The sequence below is a fragment of the Pipistrellus kuhlii genome, unplaced genomic scaffold, assembly GCF_014108245.1.
Source record: "Pipistrellus kuhlii isolate mPipKuh1 unplaced genomic scaffold, mPipKuh1.p scaffold_m20_p_1, whole genome shotgun sequence".
Taxonomy (NCBI): Eukaryota; Metazoa; Chordata; class Mammalia; order Chiroptera; family Vespertilionidae; genus Pipistrellus; species Pipistrellus kuhlii.
In genome coordinates this window covers 150,423,325-150,445,462 of record NW_023425404.1, presented here as the reverse complement: position 1 = coordinate 150,445,462, position 22,138 = coordinate 150,423,325, and the positions used below count along the sequence as shown (strand labels likewise).

The window sequence follows — 22,138 nt, the reverse complement described above, 5'->3', positions numbered from 1 at the left end:
CTGTCCCAATACATTCCCCTTCTAGTCCATATTGCCTTGGAAGAAAAACTTTTCCTTGTCCTCCTATGCCTCCATCCCTACCCATCCTTCCATGTCTACACATACACCACCCTCTTCATTCCCCAGGCTTCCAGCCTACTTCAGCTCTTTTCCTTTTTTGAGCAACTCTGTATTCAACGTTTAGTTGTAATTAAGAACTTAATTGTTCCCTAAGTATTTTGTTCACATAACTCATTTTCCAATGTGACTGAAAATGCCTTTCTGACATAAAGCATGATTTATTTATTTTTTTTCTCCATGTACATTTGCTGCCCAGAAATGTCCTGAGCACTTACATATTCAAAAAAGAAATGCCTAATGAGCAACTAACTAATATGATCTTCCTGCAAGGTCTTTCGGGTCCTCATGACAAGAAGCCTTTCAAAGCTTTGAGAAATTATGGGCTTTAGCAAACCTTGAGCAACAGGCAACTCAACCCAACGGGGTGCTGAGGGGAAAGCCAGGATTAGCAAGTACTCTGAGTTTCATTCATGGCCTTGGACATAGCCTTTTTGTAAACATCTGCATGGCCTTGGGCACGGTCTTTATGTAAACATCTGAGTCTCAGTTTCCCCACCCTTAAAAAGTGGATAATACTTTCCTCATAGAATCAAAACAGGTTAAGTAGAAGAAACACTGCTTTAAAGGAGTTCCATTTTTATTCAGTTAGTCACGCACATGTGTCAAACACAAGTCCCGCGGGCCAAATCTGTCCCGCCAGGCCTTGCAATGTGGCCCTCACCACGCTGTCATCACTGCACTCCGCTGCGTTTCCATCACAATGACAGTTTATGACTGTTCAGTAAACCATTCGGCCCGCGATTTAGGCTGGATTTTAGATTTGGCCCCTTCTCTGATTGAGTTTGACACCCCTAATAGCAGACAGAATCCAATCACTCTTATCCAAAGTAATCCTAATAAGCATCCTAATATTGACTAAAGAGGGACTTTATCTCAGAACAAAGAAGCCCTCCCTTCTAAATCCATGCTTCCCCTAAAAGCAATTGACTAAATAAATGAAAGACATGATGCAGTTAACTTTGTGCCCTTTGCTTTTGCATCCTGGTTCTGCAAAGTGCTGAAAAGGCACTTCTTCTCTAATGGAACCAGGAGGGCAATGGCGAATTATCTGGTCGTAAGCCCAAGATATGAACAACATGGAGAGGTGTCTCCTGTCATCACACTGTTCATTAATTGTCCCATATAAGGCAAGCCTTGGGAGAGAGAGCCCTCTTCCAAGAAGCAGCAGGGAGGCTGGGCGTCAGGGGAAGCTCAACAACAGGGGTCTCTTGCTGCTCAGTCAACAAGCTCCAGGCCCCACTGGGGGTCCCTGGCTCCTGATGAGAGCTTTATTTTTCTGTCAGCTAGGACGCCCCCTCCTCTCATTAATGCATGCCCTGGGGTCTTCTTTTCAGGGGCTGAGGCAGCATTCTTCAAGACAGTGCTCCTAATTGGAGAAGGTTGCGCTGGGGGGCACATTCAAGCAGAAGCAAATGTTTACACGGTTCCTTTCCTCGCCCCCTCTTCTCAGCTATACTCACAAGACCCCTGGGGCCCAGTTTCCTTGAATGTTGTCAACACAGGCTGCCTCCTTTGTCTGTACCTACTGCCTCCCTGCTTTATAGGCACTATCTCCATGGTCTCTTCATCTCTAAGGAGTAGTTTAGTCCAGAGGCTTCAGGTTCAGCCAGGGATTGAATCCTGGTTCTGTGTAAACTTAGGCAAGTCACTTCATTTTCAGCTTCCAAACCAGTGAAACAGAGGTAATAGCATTTCATTACATAATAGGATCATTATGAGGATTATATGACATAATGTAAGTGAAACATTTCCAGGGACAGTCCCTGCCACATGGTAACTGCTCAGTATTCATTATCATCCACTGCCCTCTTTGGCCACCTGTAAACTAGTTCCTGTTTGCATCACTCTTGCAGAATCGCTCTCTCAGAGAAACACTTTAACATCCCCTCCCAACCTAATCCATCTAACTCCTCTCCTCTCTGTTAATTTAAACATCATGCATCTGTTTAGATTAGGGGTGTCGAACTCAATCAGAGAAGGGGCCAAAATCTAAAATCCAGCCTAAATCTCGGGCCGAATGGTTTACTGAACAGTCATAAACTGTCATTGTGATGGAAACGCAGCGGAGTGCAGTGATGACAGTGCGGTGAGGGCCACATTGCAAGGCCTGGCGGGACAGATTTGGCCCGCGGGACTTGTGTTTGACACATGTGGTTTAGATGAAACCAGAATATGGAGCACTCTTCCCCAAGGTTAGGATTGTACCTGAGACTTCTGTGCAAAAATGCAGAGTACACAGATAGTTTGACCACGAGAAAAAATTAAGAAAGACATTTACAAAGCTGGAGGAGGGTATGAAAAAAGTTGGGTCAGATATTAGAGTGCAGTGAAGCAAATAAAAACAATAAAGGAGGCAATTATTAATTTCAGGGAAAATAAAAGATTATAAAATAGAGCAAATATAATCATAGCCTACTATTTGGCTCAGAAAAAAAAAATTTACCTAGCAAAATAATAAAAAACCACACGTGACATTGAACAAAATTTGTGAAATAAATATATTGAAATGATACAGGAGGTGAGAAGATAGGGGATGAGATTAAAAATTCTGGCTTCACAAATAGAAAGTCATACAGAAGACTTGCAAGTAGTTAACTGCAGAACAAAGGTCTGGGTATGAAGGGGTGCAAGCACTGGTTGGCTTCCCTCACCATCACTCCCAGGGACACACTTGCTTAACTTGGACTTCCTGTTTCCACAGCTTTAAACTTGGCTAGAATAGAAGTCCTGGTTCTTGGAGAGCAACACTTTGAGACAGTGAGCCTGAAGCTGTGACTCTACCTGATCACTGGGATGCTTCATGCCAATTCACCACAGGCAAAGAGTAGATTTTCTATATTGGCACAGAAACTGTGTTCATCCTAACGAGACAGGATTGCTGCTACACAACAGGAAAAGGAGGAGTAAGTCTGGATCTTAGGGGATTCCCTGGGCTTCTCCTGGTGTTTCCATACCCACTGACCACAGGAAACAGGCTATTGCAGGAAGTGAGTCAATCCAGGCTCAGACCCCTCTGGGTGAGGATCTGGGTCACCTACTAACCAAGCAACCTGGGCTGGCTGAGGGTGAGGGAAGTCTGGAAGCGATAGTGGAGAAGAGAGAGGATGGATATCAATTATGGCCTCAGAATCTGCTCCTCAAGGGAGACTGTAGCTTACTGTACTGCTCAATCTTTTCTGAGAGGCAGGGGTCAGCCTAGTCTTGGAAGAATCAGTGACAGAATGGAATTAATGAAGAGCATCAATGGATCTGAGCTGTGCCAAGAGTGTAGCATAACAAACAGCACACTTTCCACCCTGGGGCATCATGCCAGCAGTGCCACGCAGGCCTTGGTTCACTTCCTGATGATGACAGCTTGCCTCAAGTGCACATGATGGAGCCCGACCCACACCCCTGCCGGGACCTCAACTGTGCATCTGGCATTTCCTCCATCCCTGTCTCACTCTCCCCACTCAATCACTCCTGTCTGCTAGGATCTTCTCCAAAATAAACTACCTTTACCCACGTCCTTGTCTCGGACTATGTTTTCAGAAGAACGTAAGGGAAGACTGAGACCATGGTGAACCTGGAGTTTTCACACTCGCTAATAACTTTGCATAGTCCTCTCTCCCGATAGCCTAGCTACCTACTTCCACAGCACTTTATTTCTTTCAAAGCACCTTCATGAGTGATAGAGAAAGTGATAAGGTGGCTGTTATTCCCAATTCCCTGTCATTTTCATTACTTAAACAGATAAGGAACCTGAGGCTTGGAGAAGTTATGTGTCTTGCCCAGTGTCAAAGGGTTTGTGAGTGGTGTACTGATATCTACAGTAGAAGCTATGGGTGCCTCCCACATATTATTAGGTCAGGTTAGCCGTCTCTCAGCTGCTATGTGCATTGCTGGTAAGAGAATTCTCAAGAAAATTATCTTCCATGGCTATGAATGACTGGGAGGGTGTTACCTCTACCCCACTGGAAGCCACCCACAGTGAATGACTGACGGATAACAGGGGACCAAAGCCCAGCCTCCCTGTCTCAAGGTGGGCTTCTCTGTGATCTCATTCTTTCTTGAATCTTCCTGTGATCAGGCTGAGGCTAGACTTCAGCTGAAACACATCTTTGCTTATCTTCTTCCCCTGCCCAGTCCTGTTCCCTCACTTCCTAACAGGTCTTTCCCTCAATAAATCACTTGCACATCCCTGTCTCTAGCAAATCCAACCTACAATAAGACCTATGGTTTATGATTTGTTAGTTCAGTGGTTTTCTCACTGCGAACGTCATGTGGTTAAAGAAATGCAGGAGATGCTACATACGGGTCCCTTATTAATGCCAGCCACTTGTCGAGGATGGACATTTTTTCCTCAGTCCCGGAAAATAATGTAAACTGATTTCATAGTCTTTCTTTTAGTAGCACTACTAAAGGAGTGTGTCTGCCTTAAATAAGGATACAGATGTGGTGCTTTTAGATGTAAACTTTTAAATATTCCAGGTAATATATTTTAGCATCATCACTTTATGCCACATTATATCATTAACCAATTACAAAATGCTAGAAATCCAAGGTGTACAACAAAACTCATAGATCTATGTAATTAACATGTCTCATTTTAGAGCAGTATATAAAATAATTCATCAGCTCAGAAGCTCCTGCTACAAAATGATAAAGTTATTAGCTAATCTCCCACATTATTCTGTTTCTTGAGGCCTAACACGAGGTAAATTTTCTAAACTTCAAGTCTCTGAAAATTCTTACGAAGACAGGGGTTCATTTTGTTGGCAATCAACCCTGAGAACTGGCACCTATCGGGTCTAGTAATAATTAATGTCGTTTTTAAACATTCGTTTAAAATCTTGCTTGGCGTTGACTTGTATTGACATAACCTTCAAACACGTGGTATCTACAGAACATGTGAAGTGCAATTAACAAGTTTTGCTTGAAAAAGTTTGTGTTTGGTTTGGTTTTTGTTGCAAAACTAGGGCTAAGAAGATGGCGGATGAAGAGCATATTCGGCACTGCATGCTTTATGAGTTTCAATTAGGAAGAAAAGCAAGTGAGGCTGCAAAAAACGTCTGTAGTGCTCTTGGTCAAGATGCAGTTAGCGCCAGAAAATGCCAGCGTTGGTTTGAGAAATTTCGCGAGGGAAATTTTTCGTTAGATGACAAGAGTGGTCGAGGCCATGTGTCCAATTTTGATCAAGAAGCTCTTCAAGCTCTTTTGGTGCAAAATCCTCAAATTACCCAACAAGAGCTTGCGACAACTTTAAATTGTTCACAAAAAACAATTTCCAATCAATTGCGTGCACTTGGCAAAGTCCAAAAGTTTGGAAAATGGGTTCCTCATGAGTTGACCAACAACAACCGTAATCAAAGAGTCACAATTTGCAGTTCGCTCCTCTCTCTTCAAAACCGTTTGCTGTTTTTAGAGCAAATTGTTACTGGAGATGAAAAATGGGTGCTGTATATTAATTTGAAAAGGCAGCCTCAATGGTTGGACAAAAATGAGGCTCCGCAGCCCACGCCAAAACCTGACTTGCATGCGAAAAAAGTGATGTTGTGTGTTTGGTGGAATTTTAAAGGAATTCTTCATTATGAACTTTTACCATCTAACCAAACCATTACAAGTGCAGTGTATAGTGCCCAATTGGAAAGGTTAGCCCAAGCTTTAAGAGAAAAAGAACCCGTGCTGATTAATCGGAAGGGCGTAATTCTTCACCACGATAACGCACGACCGCATACTGCAAGAATCACTGCTGAAAAACTGCGCCAGTTGGAATGGGAAGTTCTCCCTCAATCTGCATATTCTCCTGATATTGCCCCTTCCGATTACCATTTGTTTCGTTCTTTGCAAAACTTTCTTCTTGGAAAAAAATTTAATAATGAAGAATGCCTCAAAAATGCATTGACCAAATTTTTTGCATCAAAAGCACAAGAATTTTACAACAGAGGGATTAAAATGCTTCCTGAGCATTGGGCACAAGTAGTAGAAAACAACGGCAACTATATTGTTGATTAAATTTTGTTGTATTGTTTAAATAAATTCGATTTTAAAAAGTATTAGAAAACGACATCAATTATTACTAGACCTAATATATAAGTCAAGGTCCAACTGGGAAATCAGAAGTCACTTTACACACCTACCACAGGGACTTTAGTAACAGAGTTAGTGGCACAGGCGAGGGAATTGCTATTGAGAAGTGAAACAGGCAAGGACAGCAGCTCTGAGGTTAGCAACAGTAGAAAGCTCTGACAGCCCTAGCCCAGAGGGATCAAAGCTGGCAGCAGTTGCTGGGGCCCCTGGAGGAGCTGGTGCCCTGCTTCAGCCACCCTCCAATCCTGCAGTGCCCCTGCACCGGCTGACCCCTGTGGAGGCCAGCCTACAAGAAGGAGCCTGAGAACCATGGCAACCTGCCAGAGTGGATCCCCATCACAGGAGCACAGCAGTACGGAAGGCATGGCGGAAGGCATGGCAGGCAGACAGCACCAGGAGCAGCACATCCAAGTACTACACACTGCAGCAAAGACCTTCCAAAGCAATCAAAGGCCCCCTTGTGGGGAGCAGCATGTCAAAATCATTGCCTGGAATCCTAACACCAGAGAACAAAACAAGGGGGAATCTCATCTTTGATTCTGCAGCTAATGATATTAGAAATCAAGACCAGAGGGAAAGCCTCTGACTCAGGATGGTGGCAGCACTCTCTGCTTTTTTCAGAAAAACATACTGCCAGCCTTAGAAACAGACTTGGGAACGGACGAGGCAGCTTTATAATAAGTATAAATCCAATCAGAGATAAGAAAAATTACCCAGTTTGTTGTTGTTTTAGACCCTTAACATCCAAGCCCTTCTATAAAATGTAAATATTTGCTGCCTCTCTTCATGGTAGGCTTAAATGTAAGGATTACTGAATTTTAAAATGTGTTTCTACGTTTTGGAGTGAAAATCTTGGTGTGAACACTAGTTATTATAATTAATGAATACAGTGATACTCATTAAGATAAAATAAAAAGTTGATTCAAGCATGAAATCTATGAAGCAAAAAATGAAATTTAGCAGAGAAAAGACTACTGCTTAAGCACTCATTACTGTAATGAACCCACTGATTTCTTTGAATCATTACTTTTCCATGTTTTATTTTTTAATTTCAAAGATAATACCATCAGAAACTGCATATAGTCAGAAACTGTGATATGAAGTATTAGAATCTGGGAAAGCAGAAAATTTGGGGGGGAAAACAAAAATGTCATAATTCCACCAGCACAAATACTGTTAGCATATTTGTGTTCCATTCATGAATAATTTGTTGAAAGCTGTAACCATTATTGAGAATCAGATGCTAGACAATGGACAGTCTCAATTTGATTATTAGTCTAAATCACAACTTTCACTTGCTTATAGCCCAGGGGAGCAATGGAGAAGAGAAGCAGGAAAACAATGTATTTGCAACCCTTCCCACCATATTTCAGTGACTCTGGAATCTGTGTCCAAGGAAAGCTACCACTGTTTAGGATGCCACAGACTATAAATCAATTGTCTGAATTCCCAATAGGATTTCTTATCCCCTATTAGAAGCATATTTCACAGACTCCATAAATAGCTCCTATGAGAGGGGAATCCCGACAGGAGTGAAAACTAAATTTCCATTAAAGAACATTTTTCCATCTTCTTTAAGTTCCGTTATCTTGTGCTTAAAAATATTTGAATATAGCAAAATTAGACATTTAATTCTGAAGACAGAAGACCCACCATGACTCCCAAAACCTAGAATCTGTCACTCAATTAGCACCAAATAAATAATAAAAAATAATGTTTTATCATTTGATACTTTTATGTGTATTGTTCTCAACTTCCATGGAGGTTGTAAACTAGGTGGCCAAAGTAAAATCTCATATTTTCTTGTTATCCAATAGCCCAACTCACTCACCAAGCCACTTGTACATGCTCAATGCGTACTTTTGATACTATTTATTCTAATTTCAAAATAAAATTGGAGCAATTCAAAAAAATTGTAAGTTACATTTTGGGATATATTTCACTAGACATTCATATGATTTTCTCCCTTATTTCATTTAATTTGACACTCGCATATCAACCCCTCAGAGGGGCCTTCTTTAACTAAGTAATGAGAACTCCCTATCACTCCCTTCCCTGCTAGCTTGCTTTTTTTTAGATGGATGCTGAATATATTCCCCACTAAAATGTGAATTCTATCATCCTTATTTATTGCCATATCCCCAGTGCCCAGAAAGACCCTAGTTCTTAGTGATAATGAGTAAGTATGGAACAAATAATATGTGAGTAAAATTTATACATACACAAAAATTTATATATAAAACAAAAATTGGCCTAGAAAATGTCTAAACTACCATTAAAACCTTTTTTTAAAAAAATTATTTACATTTTATACATGAAAGCCAAATAAACTGGAATCCACTAATTGATCATTGTAAAAAGTTCAAATGATACAAGTGTGTAAAGTAGTTATCCACCCACTCTAAAGGGAGGCATCCTAAAGAGTATGAGAAATAGTCTGTGAACACACAAGCATAATAAATGATTACTAATGAGTAAAAAGCTTTAAGATTTAATCCTTTTAAATATAATCCACTGAAATTTAATCTTTCATGAACATAAAGGATTCTAAGACCAAGAATCCTTTTGTTTTACTTTAGATTTTGAGTTACTCTCTGAGTCTCAATTTCCCTATCTGTAAAATGGAGATAAGTAATAATTAGCTCAGGAAATTGGTATGTAAGTGACAAAATATAACTAAAGTGCTTAGCACAGTGTCTAGACCAACAAAATAGGTGATAAAGATAGTAAGTTCAGGGGCTAGGGAAAACCCAAAAGAAAGACCTACCCATGACAGCAGGGGTCAAAGAAGCTGCTTAGAAATTATGGCACTTGAGTTTTGAAGGATCACCAGGCATAAGTCAGACCTAGGGACTGGAGACTGTTGGCTGAAGGAAGAACACATACCTTGAACAAGAATTTTAACAACTAGCAAGCAGCCTTAGGAAGGAAAGAGTATTTTCTGAAACATCTTAAAGGGCTATTCTGCAAAGGGAAGGTGAAGCCACAAGCTAAGGAGACCTGAAAACTAGACAGAAATGAAATTGCTCAGCATGAAATATGAACCAAACTAAAAGGGGGTGAGAGCAGAGAAGACTGAGAAAATAGAAGACCTGATAATACAGCACAAACCTAGTTTATAATTATTTGAGTCTAGAATTGAGCTCCATTTTGCATAAAATCACAAAGTATTTTTGCACACTTTGACTATGCAATGAATTTTTCAGGAAGGAAGTTATCATATAAATTTTATAGAAATTGGACTTTGACAGTTGGGAATTTTCCACAAATTGGTCACTATATTAGTTTCCCTTTGCTGCTATAAGAAATTACCATAAAAGTACATATTTATTATCTGACAACTCATATATATTATCTGACAATTTTAGAGGTCAGAAATGTAAAATGGGTCATCAAGATTGCTTTACTTCTGAAAGTTTTGCAGAGAAATCACTTTTCTTGTTTTTTCAGTTTCCAGAGACTGCCCACATTCCTTGGCTCATGGCCCTGCAACATTCCAACCTCCTCTTCCCTTGTTATACTTCCTCTGACTCTGACACTAGTGTCACTCTTAGGATAACTAAGTATAATCTCTCCATCTTAGGAACTGTAACTTATTTATATCGGCAAATTACTTTATGGTACATAAGGTAACAATTTTCCAGAAATTGGGATACGGACATCTTTGGAAGGGCCAAGGATGATTTTGGGAAATTATCACTGACTAAACCATACATTGCTCATGGATTTTGAATGGCTAATGTAAAACACCTGCATTAGTCATAGTCATAGTTTCAGTGATTCTAAAGAAGGTGAAATATCTGATAGCCTTGTATGTCTCTTACATATTCCTGTCCAAGAATTTACATTTACATTATGACTTTACTACCTTCCTTTCCTTGTACTTCTTCTTATACACTTAGAGCATTTTAAAAGGTATATGTCAATTGGTTATATTATCTAGTTCTGAGTTATGCACGGCCCCTGCAGCTGCAGGGTTCCCATGTTCTTCATTCTGGCCTCTTCCTCATTGCTGTTGCCTCTACATCTGTATTTGTTCTTGGTCTCACTGCCTTTAGGTTTCTATCTCAGTCTCTGTGCATAGATACTTCCTGACTCTGTCCCCTTTACCCACTGTATTATCTCTTCTCCCTCCATCCCTGCCCCCCCTACTTTGCTCCTTGGGTTGGACAGAAACCATCTAGTGTAGGAAAACCAATCATCTGGGTCTTCCCAGCAAATTAATTCAGCTCCTTGGGGCCAGTCTATACATGGCTGCTCTAAGATCATGAACTTATCTCTGATTCAGTAGAAGCATGAGGATAGTAAAGTCTATCAGCATCCACAGATACTGATCTAACTGTAGGCTGAACCATCCTGGCAGTAGTAGTAGATAGTAGAGTAGCATGGACATGAGCCATTTCTGGAGTCAAGCTGTTTGGATCCTAACTGTTAATTATTGGCTATAACCTGGGAAAGTTCCTAAACAGCTTTATGCCTCAGTTTTCTCAGCTGTAAAATGGTAAGAGTAAGAGAAGAAAATAGAATGTATTACGTGATATAAAATTTTTAAAAAGAAAAAAAAAGCATGAAAAGTGTTTAATACCATAGCTGGCATAGATAGAATAAGTATGCTAAATGCTGGCCAAATTACAGCCTGTTGGCCAACAAGACCACTTTACCCATTATGGTTTACTTTGCATTAATTTTTATTTATAAAATATTACATTACATTTTAAAATATTGCATTAAAGTGTCCATCATGAGAACTACATGTTTGACCCCTCCTTGGTTTTGTGCCTACATCCATCATCTCATCCTAATGGAGACCTGATCATGGCCATGATGCTATAGTTCTGGGACCATCAGCTCAGGCATCTGGAATCCTGTCATTGGCATTTTATTTATCCAGATTTTCCTTGCTACTCCTTCCTTTTGTGGACTATTTTATTTCTTCCTCCAATTTTATCCCTATATCCATTGTTTTGTGGTTGGATTATTGACATTTGAGAATATATTTTTGATTGGGAGATTTATGTTTAAAATAACATCTGGATTTAGATTTAAGTCCATTATGTAGGGAGCTAGCATATTCGTGTATTAGACTCCTATTCTTAATTTCATTTTAAAGAAAAGTTATTCTTAGCTTGAATAAAATGAAGAACAGATGTTTTACAAGTCCACAAAATGGAAATGCAAGATTTATAAAATTGATCTTTTACAAAAAAAGTCTTTAATATCATAACACGTTAAAAGAAAATAAGTTTAAACCAAAGAATGTTTGAAATAATTCTTTGCTGAAGCCTAACATGTCACTAATAAAACCTGCACCCTAATTAATGAATTTTCTAAATAGGACGTGTTCGCAACACAGCCTGGGGCAGATAGTTAAAATGTCTATGTAAGGACTTAGGATTCCTCCAGGAAACAAATAGCATAATGTCTCATGGAACAGAAGTCAAAAACTCAAATGCCTCTCGGAAGTAGGAAAGCAGTGGTATGCATGAGCTTCAGGTGTCAGGAAGACAGTGGAGAAAACTAAGGACTGTGGTGAAGTGGAGGAGGCTTGCCCTGGTGAGAGGACACAGTGACCTTTGAGCCCTGGTTGACTATTATCATTTGGAAATTTATGCTAATGTTTCAGATAGTCCAATTTTTTTCAGGACAAGTCTTAAATCTATACAGCTACGTGAAAACACTCATATTTTACAATAAGTGGCTCAATATTTTATACACATCACTTAAATGGGCAAAACAAAACATGACTGGGTTATAAATTTCCAATTTCTGCATAGGGAATCATCTTTGTTATAAGAAAAGGCGGAAAAAGAGACATTTTCATTCTTCCCTTCTGAAATCCTATCTATAGCATTTCTGAGGCATAGAACATTTTAACTTATGCAAATCAAAACAACTTCTTTGTCTTAATTAACCTAAAATAAATGGCCACTTAGAGAAAGCTGAAGTCAATGATAATTCAGGTTTGTTGTTTGTTTGCTTGCTTGCTTTTTCTGAAGAAAAATAATAGGTTCTCCTAGAATCCCTATTGTTGTGAGTCGGTAGAGGTAATCTCCATCTCTTTTAAATTCCACTTGCTGGTTCTGTCATTTTTTTATTCAGGCTGCATCTTCCAGAAGCCACTCTGCCTCTTTCGTGGGCCATGAGAAGATAACATGAGCAAAAGATAATATGGACTCCACTTCAGGCAGTCTGATTTCTTTTCCAGCACCTGTCAAGACCATCAAGGGGAATTGTCACTACCAAAAAGCAGTGACTTTTAATTTCCCTTAAGCTAGATTCAGTGTTCATATCCTCACTGTGATGTAAAAGCCCCAAATGACTCTTCTTTTTGATGCCAGTAGGAACTGCATGAGCAGACAGAATTTAACTCTTGGGTGCTATAAACCCATCTTGTTCTCTACATTTTCCCCAAATCCAGCTGTTACATTAAATGTTCTGTATATTACTATTACATAGTGTTTCTCTCTTTCCTTACATTCCTAAGGGGCTCGATGCAGAAAGTACATGGCCAGTTAGAGCAGATACTTCACAACACCCAAGCAGATGCTATGAGTCATTTGTGGGAAGATAATGAAAAAGAAAAACTGATCCAGCAGTGACACTCTTTGGTATTTACCCAAATGGATGAAAAGCTTAGATTCACACAAAAACCTGCACATGAATGTTTATAGCAGCTTTATTCATAACTTCCCACCTTGGAAGCGACCAAGATGTCCTTCAGTAAGTGAATGGATAAATAAAATGTGTTACATCCAAACTATGGAATATTGTTCAGTGTTAAAAACAAACAAGCTACCATGCCATAAAAAAAAAAAAATGTGGAGGAACTTTAAAGGCATATCACTACCTGAAGAAAACCAATCAGAAAAGGTTACATACTGAAGGTCCCAATTATAAGACATTCTGAAAAAGGCAAAACTAAGGAGAGTAAAAAGATCAGCGGTTGCCAGTCATTTGGGAGAAGGAAGCTATGAATAGGTGAAGCACAGAGGGCAGTGAAACTGTTCCATATGATACTACTAGAGGCCCAATGCATGAAATTCATGCAAGAGTAGGCCTTCCTTCCCCTGGCTGCTGGCACCGGCTTCCCTCTGGCACCTGGGACCCGGCTTCCCTCCAGCTGCCAGCAGGCACCCAGGACCTGGGCTTCTCTTGCAACCCTGGCTTTATCCTGAAGGTCACCTGAAGGACATCTGGTCTAGTTAGCATATTACCCTTTGGGATGGGGGTGGGGGGTCCCTCAGCCCAGCCTGCACCCTCTCCAATCTGGGACCTTTGAGGAATGTCCGACCGCCCATTTAGGCCGTCTTACCAGGTGGTCAGACATCCCTCTCACAATTCAGGACTGCTGGTTCCCACTGCTTACCTGCCTCTGCCTTATTGCCCTTAACCACTTTTGCCTGCCAGCCTGATCACACCCTAACCACGCTCCTGCCAGCCTGATGAACACCTAACTGCTCCCCAGCCAGCCTGATTGCCCCTAACTACCCTCCCTTGTCAGCCTGGTCACCCCTAACTGCCCTCCCCTGCAAGCCTGCCCCCCCAACTACCCTCCCCTGCAGGCCTGGTCCCCCCACAACTCCCCTCTCATGCTAGCCTTGTCTCTCCCAACTGTCCTCTGCTGACTCAGTCACCCCTAACTGCCCTTCCCTGCAGGCCTGGTCCCCCCAACTGCCCTCCTCTACAGGTCTGGGTCCCTCTCAGTTGCCCTCCCTTGCTGGCCTGGTCTCCCCCAACTGCCCTCCTCTGCTGGCCCAGTCACCCCTAACTGCCCTCCCCTGCTGGCCTGGTCCCCCTAAATGTCCTCCCCTGCAGTCCTGGTTTCTCCCAACTGCCCTCTTCTGCTGACCTCCCCCCGTCCCAACTGCTCTTCCCTGCAGGCCTCCTCTGCAGGCCTGGTCATCCCTAACTGACCACAACTGCCCTCCCCTACTGGCCTTCTTGTGTACACATGGGGGCAGCCATCTTTGACCACATGGGGTGGCCATCTTGTGTCTTAGAGTGATGGTCAATTTGCATATTACTCTTTTTATATATAGGATAATGGTGAGCACACATCATTACATTGACCAAAACCCATAGAATTAGCACACCAGGAGGGAGCCTAAATGTAAACTGTGGACTTTGGGTGACAATGAGGCATCAATGTAACAAATGCATCCCTCTAGTAGGGATGGTGATAGTAGAGGAGCTGAGCGTGGGGATAGGGAAAGTTGAATGGATGGATCAGAAGGGCAAAGAACACTGCTGGAGGGACATAGGATTGAATTAGAAAATGAAAATAATACCACAAGAAATGTTCAAGAGGGTTTTTTTAGTCTAGCAGAAAAACCAAAAGCTATTTCCCGGGGACCTGAGACTAGCATTGGGCTCCATTACTGTCTGTGGCATGATTGGCTCAGGTGTAAATGGGGGAATGGGGTGTTTTTCCAATACAGTATACTTATCAACATTTAGGAAGTTCTCAAATACGAGGTGCCAGAGAGAAGGGGCTGGAGGAAAGGTACATATATTAATAAAATGCAGTTTCTGTTTGGAGGAGAGCTTGCAGTTCTGTGGGACAGAATGAGCTATACTCATACACAAGGAGGGTGATGCGAACTGGGGGCGGGAGGAAGAAATGATGGTGGCTGCACAGAGCAGTACTACAAACTTGGGTACTAGCTCCCTACCCATTAACTATACATTTGTGACCCCAGATCATCTAACATCTAATCAGTTAATGTTTTGTCTGAATTGATCTTATAGGTAAACAATGTAATTTTAAGAACAAAGATAAGATCTTCCTACCAACCAAAAATTGTTCCTTGCTTGCTAACACCAGAAATTCCATCCCTTCGACTCAATTTCATTAGCTTCTGTTGCCTATTAAAATGCAAATACCCTTAGGAAAGATTAGACTTTAAGCCGTATAATTCAAGTATAACTTCTGTGAATTTATTTATCAGATCTGGGAAGATTGCTTTGATAGAAGAAAGGATATAGTAAACTCAAGATTACTGAATGCCAGGAAATACTTGGGCAGGAGACAGAATACTTAAAACACTCTGTTAACTATAGGCTTTGGCGGTTTAATTTCACTCTGATTAAAATCAAAAGAAAACGGTGCAACCAAAACACTGAGTATGTTGTTTTTACTATTAATATTGTTATTAATCTTGAAAAGATAATTGAGGAGTAGAAACTGTGTTTTGTGGGAAGGAGAAAAGAAAAGGTCTTCTATTTATTTCAGCTTCACTCACTGAAGTTTCATGTTGGGGTAACAGAGGAGTCATTTGCCAGTCTTTGTTTTCTATGCATTTATTTCCCTCTGAGTCCCTTAAACTGAGGGGTTCAAGAATAGGTTTTGGGTATTCCCATGTCCTACAAAATAGACCTCAATATAACCTAACATCCTTCATTTTTATCAGAATTTCTAGAAAAATCAATGAGACCTAGTATGACTTTGATCACATTAGTATGAGCTGGAGTTCTTTCATGAGCATCCTAGATGCCACCACTGACCATACTAGTCTCTAAGGCCAGCTTCCTTTTAAGTTCTAGCTAAAGAACATAAAAACCTTCCCTTGGTCTCCTTAGAGAAACCGGGACTTTTAAGCAAAAGGGAAGTTACACAGAGGGTAAGTAAAGCATAAAACAGCCTGGTTTACTCATGACCCTACTACATTTAGGTAACTCCAAGCAAGGGTCTATGCCCTTCGCATTCCAGGCTCTATCTCCCAATCTATTGACCATGTGAGAGCAAAGGAGTCCAACAACACTGCAGCACCCGGCCTGGAGCCCTTAACTCTCACATCTCTGCTCATAAACACCGATGACCGACGCAAGAGCTTTCCAAGGGTGCTGCCTCTCAGCCCCTCACACTTGTTCCCTGTGTCTAGTCTGAGACTTGCCTCTTCCTCAGTTAATCAATGACTTTGCCCTTCAGGAAAAGCAGCCGCCATCCCCTTACCCTGCTCCTCCCTCCCCCATGCAATTCTCCTTAGATATTGGTTGACTCCATAGTAAGCCAAATAGGTATTTTACCCACAAGACAGCATTTATATCTATGTAACAATAAATACACTCAACTCAGAGACAAGGAGGAACAAGCTGGGTGCTGCATCATGCTCCCCTAGACTGCAAGACACAGCCTCAAGGGCAGGGTCCATGTCTGTGTATATCACTCCTGATGCCAGCATGGTGTCTGGTGTGATTAGGTGCCCAATAACCAACCGTTGTGGTAAAGAATGAATGAATACATTCAATGATTTCCCCACCACTTAAAATTTTAATGTGGTGTTCAGATGCAGCCCCTGATAAATTCTGACTTCGAGGACATCATCAATAAAGCCTTCATTGATCAAGCTCCAGCATTAAATCCTCTCTACTGTTCACTTTCCAATGTAAACACTTAAATATGCTAAGTTGAAGAGAGACTAATCAACTAAGTAAATAATACACTGGAGATAGAAGCACCCCTAGGGAAAGGCAATACTTTCAAAATACTTCAGTTCACTAAGGCAAAACAAAGTACCTCCACTCAAGCAAGAAGAGGCCCCAGTGAGCAAGAGCTAGTATTTATTAGGAAGTTACTATGCACCAGGAAATATAATAAGCTCATCATTTGTATTGTCTATTTAATCTTTGGGACAACCCAACAAGTTAAGAATTATCATTACCTCATTTTGCAGATTTTTAAATCTAAGGCTTAGAGAAGTGTTTTTGCTCATGGTCACTTGTTCAAGTGGTTATAGTTTTAAACTTTGACACCAAGGTGTCTAGGATTATATTCTGACTCTGTCTCTTTCTAGATGGCTGTCCTGGTCTGTCCCAGCTACTACAATCATCCCACTCTGTGATCCACAGGGGATATTTCCCAATACCCCCAGTGGATACCTGAAAGCATGGCTAGTACTAATCCCTGTATATACCATGTTTTTTTCTGTACATACACACCTATGATAGAGTTTAATGTATAAGTTAAGTACAGTAAGAGATTAACAGCAATAACTAATAATAAAGTAGAACTATTATAATAATATATTGTAATAAATATATTTTACTGTATTCACCTTTTCACTGAAAGGAAACACTTTACAGCTTCTCTTTGGCATACCCAAATTACCAGCATGATTACTCTTGTGCTTTGGTACCATTATTAAGTAAAATAAAGGTGACTTGAACACAAGAACTGTGACACAGTGACAATGGGTCAGAAAACCAGGATGGCTTCTAAGTGATTAATGGGTGGGAGCATCTACAATGTGGATACACTGGGCAAACAAGGGCTGAGTCATGCCCTGAATGGGACAGAGCTGGACATGGCAAGATTTCATCACACTACTTAGAACAGCACACAATTTAAAACATTGTTTATTTCTAGAAATTCCCACTTAATATTTTTCAGACCACTATTGACCAAGGAGTAATGAAATCACCCAAAGCGATACTGCAAACGGAAGGTGGAAGGTGGGGACAATTATATACCAAAATACCACAGAGTAGGTAGCTTATAAACAACAAAAATTTATTTCTCACAGTTCTGGAGGATGGAAGCCCAAAATCAGGGTACCAGCATGTTGAGGGGAGGATTGCAGACTTCTCACTGTGTCCTTATAGGGTGGAAGGGGCCAGGGAGCTCTTTGGGATTTCTTTTGTAAGAGCATTAATCCCATTCATAAGGCCAACCTCCCAATACCATTTGTGTGTGTGTGTGGGGGGGGGGGGGGGGGGGGGGGAGCGCCAAGATTTGAATTGAAGGAAACAAATATTCAGACAATAGCTCTAGGCAAACACAGCTTAACACATCCGTGCCTTACCTACAAAACAGAACTACTGACTGTACCAGTTAAATTATTGTCTCTCGGGTACAAATCCATCTTTCTGTAACCAACTTTGTGATGTCAGCCTTGGGACTGTAAAACACATTCCTGCTTAATCAGCTGGCTTCTTGCTAGCTCCGCCAGTAGGGGGTGCTAGAGGGACTGCAGAACTGGAAGAGCAGGAAGGAACTTGCTTCTTGTGCACTTCCTCTGAATGCATTTCCTTAGTAACACACCCATGTCAACTTCTTGCAAAGCTACTGAATTCATTTTGCAGTTTTTTTCCCCAGGGCTTGCAGAATCAGCCCATAGTGTGGTGGGCAGCACCCTTTCCTCAGAGGTCTGAATTTCAACTCTGTGGAACAGCTTCCTCTAAGTATCTAAGAAGTTTTAGTAGTCCTGGGATTGCCACCCCGCATCTTAGAATTCTCTTTTTACTCTCCATTATCTAGCTAACACCTTTAAAGCTGGATAGCTAGATGTTAAAAAAGAAAGGGAGCAAATAGAATCAGACATTAAGCCTAATAAACTGTCTACACCTAAGCCTGATTAAGTCTAGAAGTTACAGATGCCTCAGAGAGCAGCCTCATCCTCCACCAAGGGGACCTTATCCTGAAGTGCGATCCCCAAAGGACAGCTGGCTATTATCCTGGATTGCTGAGGGAGAGGTAAAACAATAAAGGAGGCATTCCTCTGCTGGGTGCATGCCCAGGAGAAGCCAAGATCGCCCAAGGGGAGGTAAGCACATGTGCAATGGAAGGCAAGATGGCACATGGGAAGGTGCTTCTACTTTGAGACGTGCCAGTAGGAACTAAGATGGTGCCCATAAGGGGAGGAACATAGCCTGAAAAAAGGGTTTGATGGGTTAAGGGACACAGACCCTATAAGATTTAGGATGTGGATTTGTTAGGAGGAGGGCCCAGCAAAGCCTGTGAAGGATTGGCAAAGGGACTGGTTAATTTGAAAGCCAGCTGGTTCTTTCCCAAATCCAAGATAATATAACCAAATTTTAACAAAGACTTCTCTCTTGGTAGTTTCTATTAACCTGTTTACATGATCTCTCTTGGTAGCAGCCACACATGCCCAACAGCCATGAAGGCCCAAGCAAGGGCCTGGGTGCAGCAGCACAGAGCTGGCCAGAACACAACTGGTACAGAAAGCTAGCTGGGCAGAAACAGAGATTATACTTGGCTATGGATTAAACTGAACTGCCACAGCTTCAGATGCCCTGCCAATGCAAGACCAATGGCACAGGATTTATGGACCGGGCCTTCTTCTGGTCTTGAAGACAGGGCTGGACTCTTCCACAGCGGGATGGAGCTGAGTGACCTGACAGCGGATGAGACGCTGGAAACCTGGAGGCAGTCTTTTATTTCTACTTCAATAAATCTTACCACTGCACTTCATCCTCCCATGAGTGGGTCATTGAAATGCTTTTCTTGTGACTTTACGGAAGAGCCCTATTAGCTGGCAACACGACCCATTAATGATTCTTTACATTATAGTCTCTCTGTTGAAATTATTGGTTTGATTTCATTCTCCTGACGGATCCTAAAGGATACAAGAGCACCCACCTCAGAGGGCTGTTGAGAGGATTGAATGAGTTGATTGATAGTTGTTAAGTGCTCATAACTGAACCTGGAGCCCAGTGTTTGCTATATCAATGTTAGCTCTTATTATCTAGTAAGTGTTAAAGCTGAGTCAGAACCCACACCTTTCCATCTTATTTTCAACCAATATGATGCTTCTCTCATAAAAATAGCTACTATCTTAGGCAACTGGGCTTAGAAATTTCATAGGTGCTACCTCTTTTAATCTTCTTAAGCACCTCTTAGATGCTCTGAGTTCTTAAAGTGTTTTTTCCCTAACAATTGACATCAAAGAATGGTATTCTGAGTCAATATGTCCATTATCCTGAAAGGTTAGGCAAGCACTTTAAACATTTCAAGCATCTATATTAGAAGAATAAGTTGTTAACATGAACTTCTCCAAATCTATTTATAATTGTTCTATATATCACCAAGAATTAACATAATTTAAACACGTGTGTGTGTGTGTGTGTGTGTGTGTGTGTCTGAGGATTAAGATTTTGGAATTTCAGACACAAACTCTCAGTTTCAAGATAAATCAGTACTAGGGCTGTAATGTACAATATGATGACTATAGCTAAATCTGTAGTATGGTACATAGGAAAGTTGTTAAGAGAGCAACCCTAAGAGTTCTCATCACAAGAACATTCTTTTACCTTTTTTCTTTTCTTTTTATTGTATCTATATAAGAAGATGGATGTTAGCTGAACACACTGTGGTAATAATTTCATAATAAATGTAAATCAAACTATTATGCAGTACTCCTTTAAACTTATACAGTGATATTTGCCAATTATTTCTCAATAAAACTAGAAGAAATAATAGGTTAGCACTCTAACGTGGACTATGGAAAGAACATTAAAAATACTTGACCCTGTAAGGCATTTTGCTAAGTTAACACATATTATAATTTTTACTAGTAATGTGTGGTTACTATGTAGTACTTAACCTCTGTGAATGTTGATCACTTCATACCAGTATAAGCTTTTAAACTTTATAGCTTAAAATATACTGAACATGAACTGAGAGACAGTTGCAATATATTAGACTGGGAAGGGCTGATCTTTCTCCCTATTTCTTGGATCATCTCTATTCAGTTTACTATCCCAAGTAAGGGAGATAGATCCTTCTGAGAACTGCCTCTAAAGGAATAATTTGACAGAGGCTAGTCCAGCTTCCTACACAGGCAAGTACTTAAGCAGACGACTGATGAGTGGTGAAAGGTTCCTCTGTCCAATTATATCTGCCTCACTGGCCATATGAGCGTTCCCCAGTGTGCACTTCTTTGGAGACAAAAATGAAAATGTTACCTGGGTGTTTGAGTGGCAAATGGAAAAAGACCCAAAGACAAATAATCTTTTTCATGAGAGTCTAAGAAATATATCATATAAGAAATAATTAAAAGAACTATGATATTAATAATGGGCAAAATAGAAGAATTTTCAAGGTAGAAGCTATTTCTCTTCCAATCTAGGAAAGGCTGCCATGAGAGAGAAGGTGGCATACTAATTCTAGATAGTTACAAGGGTAGGAACAAGAACAGTGGCTAGAAATCACAGGATATCCAAAGTGAATAAATATATTTAAAATATTTTACAATTTCAGTGATCCAAATGAAAAGAACTGCCAAGGAGATAATGGTACCCCTATTGAGATGAAGTACTTATGCATTGGTCAGAAACCATATGCTAGGGATAATGGAAAAAATCTTATATAATAAAGAGCTAATATGCTAATTAGACCGAACAGCAGAATTACCGTCTGAATGACCTTCTGGATGACCTTCTAGCTTCCTGCCGAGGCAGCTGGGGCTATGAAGGCCAAGCCCCTTGCATGAATTTCATGCATCAAACCTCTAGTTATGTTAATAAATAAGTCAACAACTTATTTATTAACATAACTAGTGTGTCTGAAGATTAAGATTTATGAATTTCAAATTTCTATTGTTTTGTATACCTAAAGTATCAATGATATATTACAGAATTTAAAAATTATTAAGTACCTATTTTGTGCTAGGCACTAAGATGTGTTATTATTATTTCATTTTATTTCTAAAATAAACTATACTACTAGGTGTAACCATTCTCTTCATATATAGTTAGTAAAGTGACAGAACCAGGAACTGAAACCAACTCTTTCTGACTCACAAAGCTCATGTTTCAGCCAATTCACCACAGGCTACGCGGGAGGTTCATTCTCCAGAGGCAATGGCGAGAGAATACAGTTCAGTAAAAAATGTGACCTGATACAGGACTGAATCTTTCACTGTGGAGGGCTTAGAAAATAAAGAGCTGAAACTGGAAGAGCATATTCATGACCTTGCTTTCAGAACTGCTTATAAGCCATAGCCATGAGCAATTCTTAGTCACTGAGTTTGCAGAATATCTCTCATTCCATTTCATTTCAAGGATCACTCTCCAATCTCAGGTTTACTATTATGGAAGCAAAGCAAATGAAGACTCCCAAATACCTTGATTCTTGAGGTATCCATGCCTTCCAAAACAAGTCACTCTATTCCTAAATAAATAAATAAATAAATAAATAAAGGCACAATGA

General features: G+C 40.6%; 1 protein-coding gene across 1 annotated transcript in view; it reads right to left on the bottom strand.

Annotated features, from left to right (window-relative positions):
* Positions 1 to 22,138, bottom strand: part of RASGEF1B (RasGEF domain family member 1B) — a 504,962-nt gene that overhangs the window by 389,851 nt on the left and 92,973 nt on the right. The window lies entirely within an intron of this gene.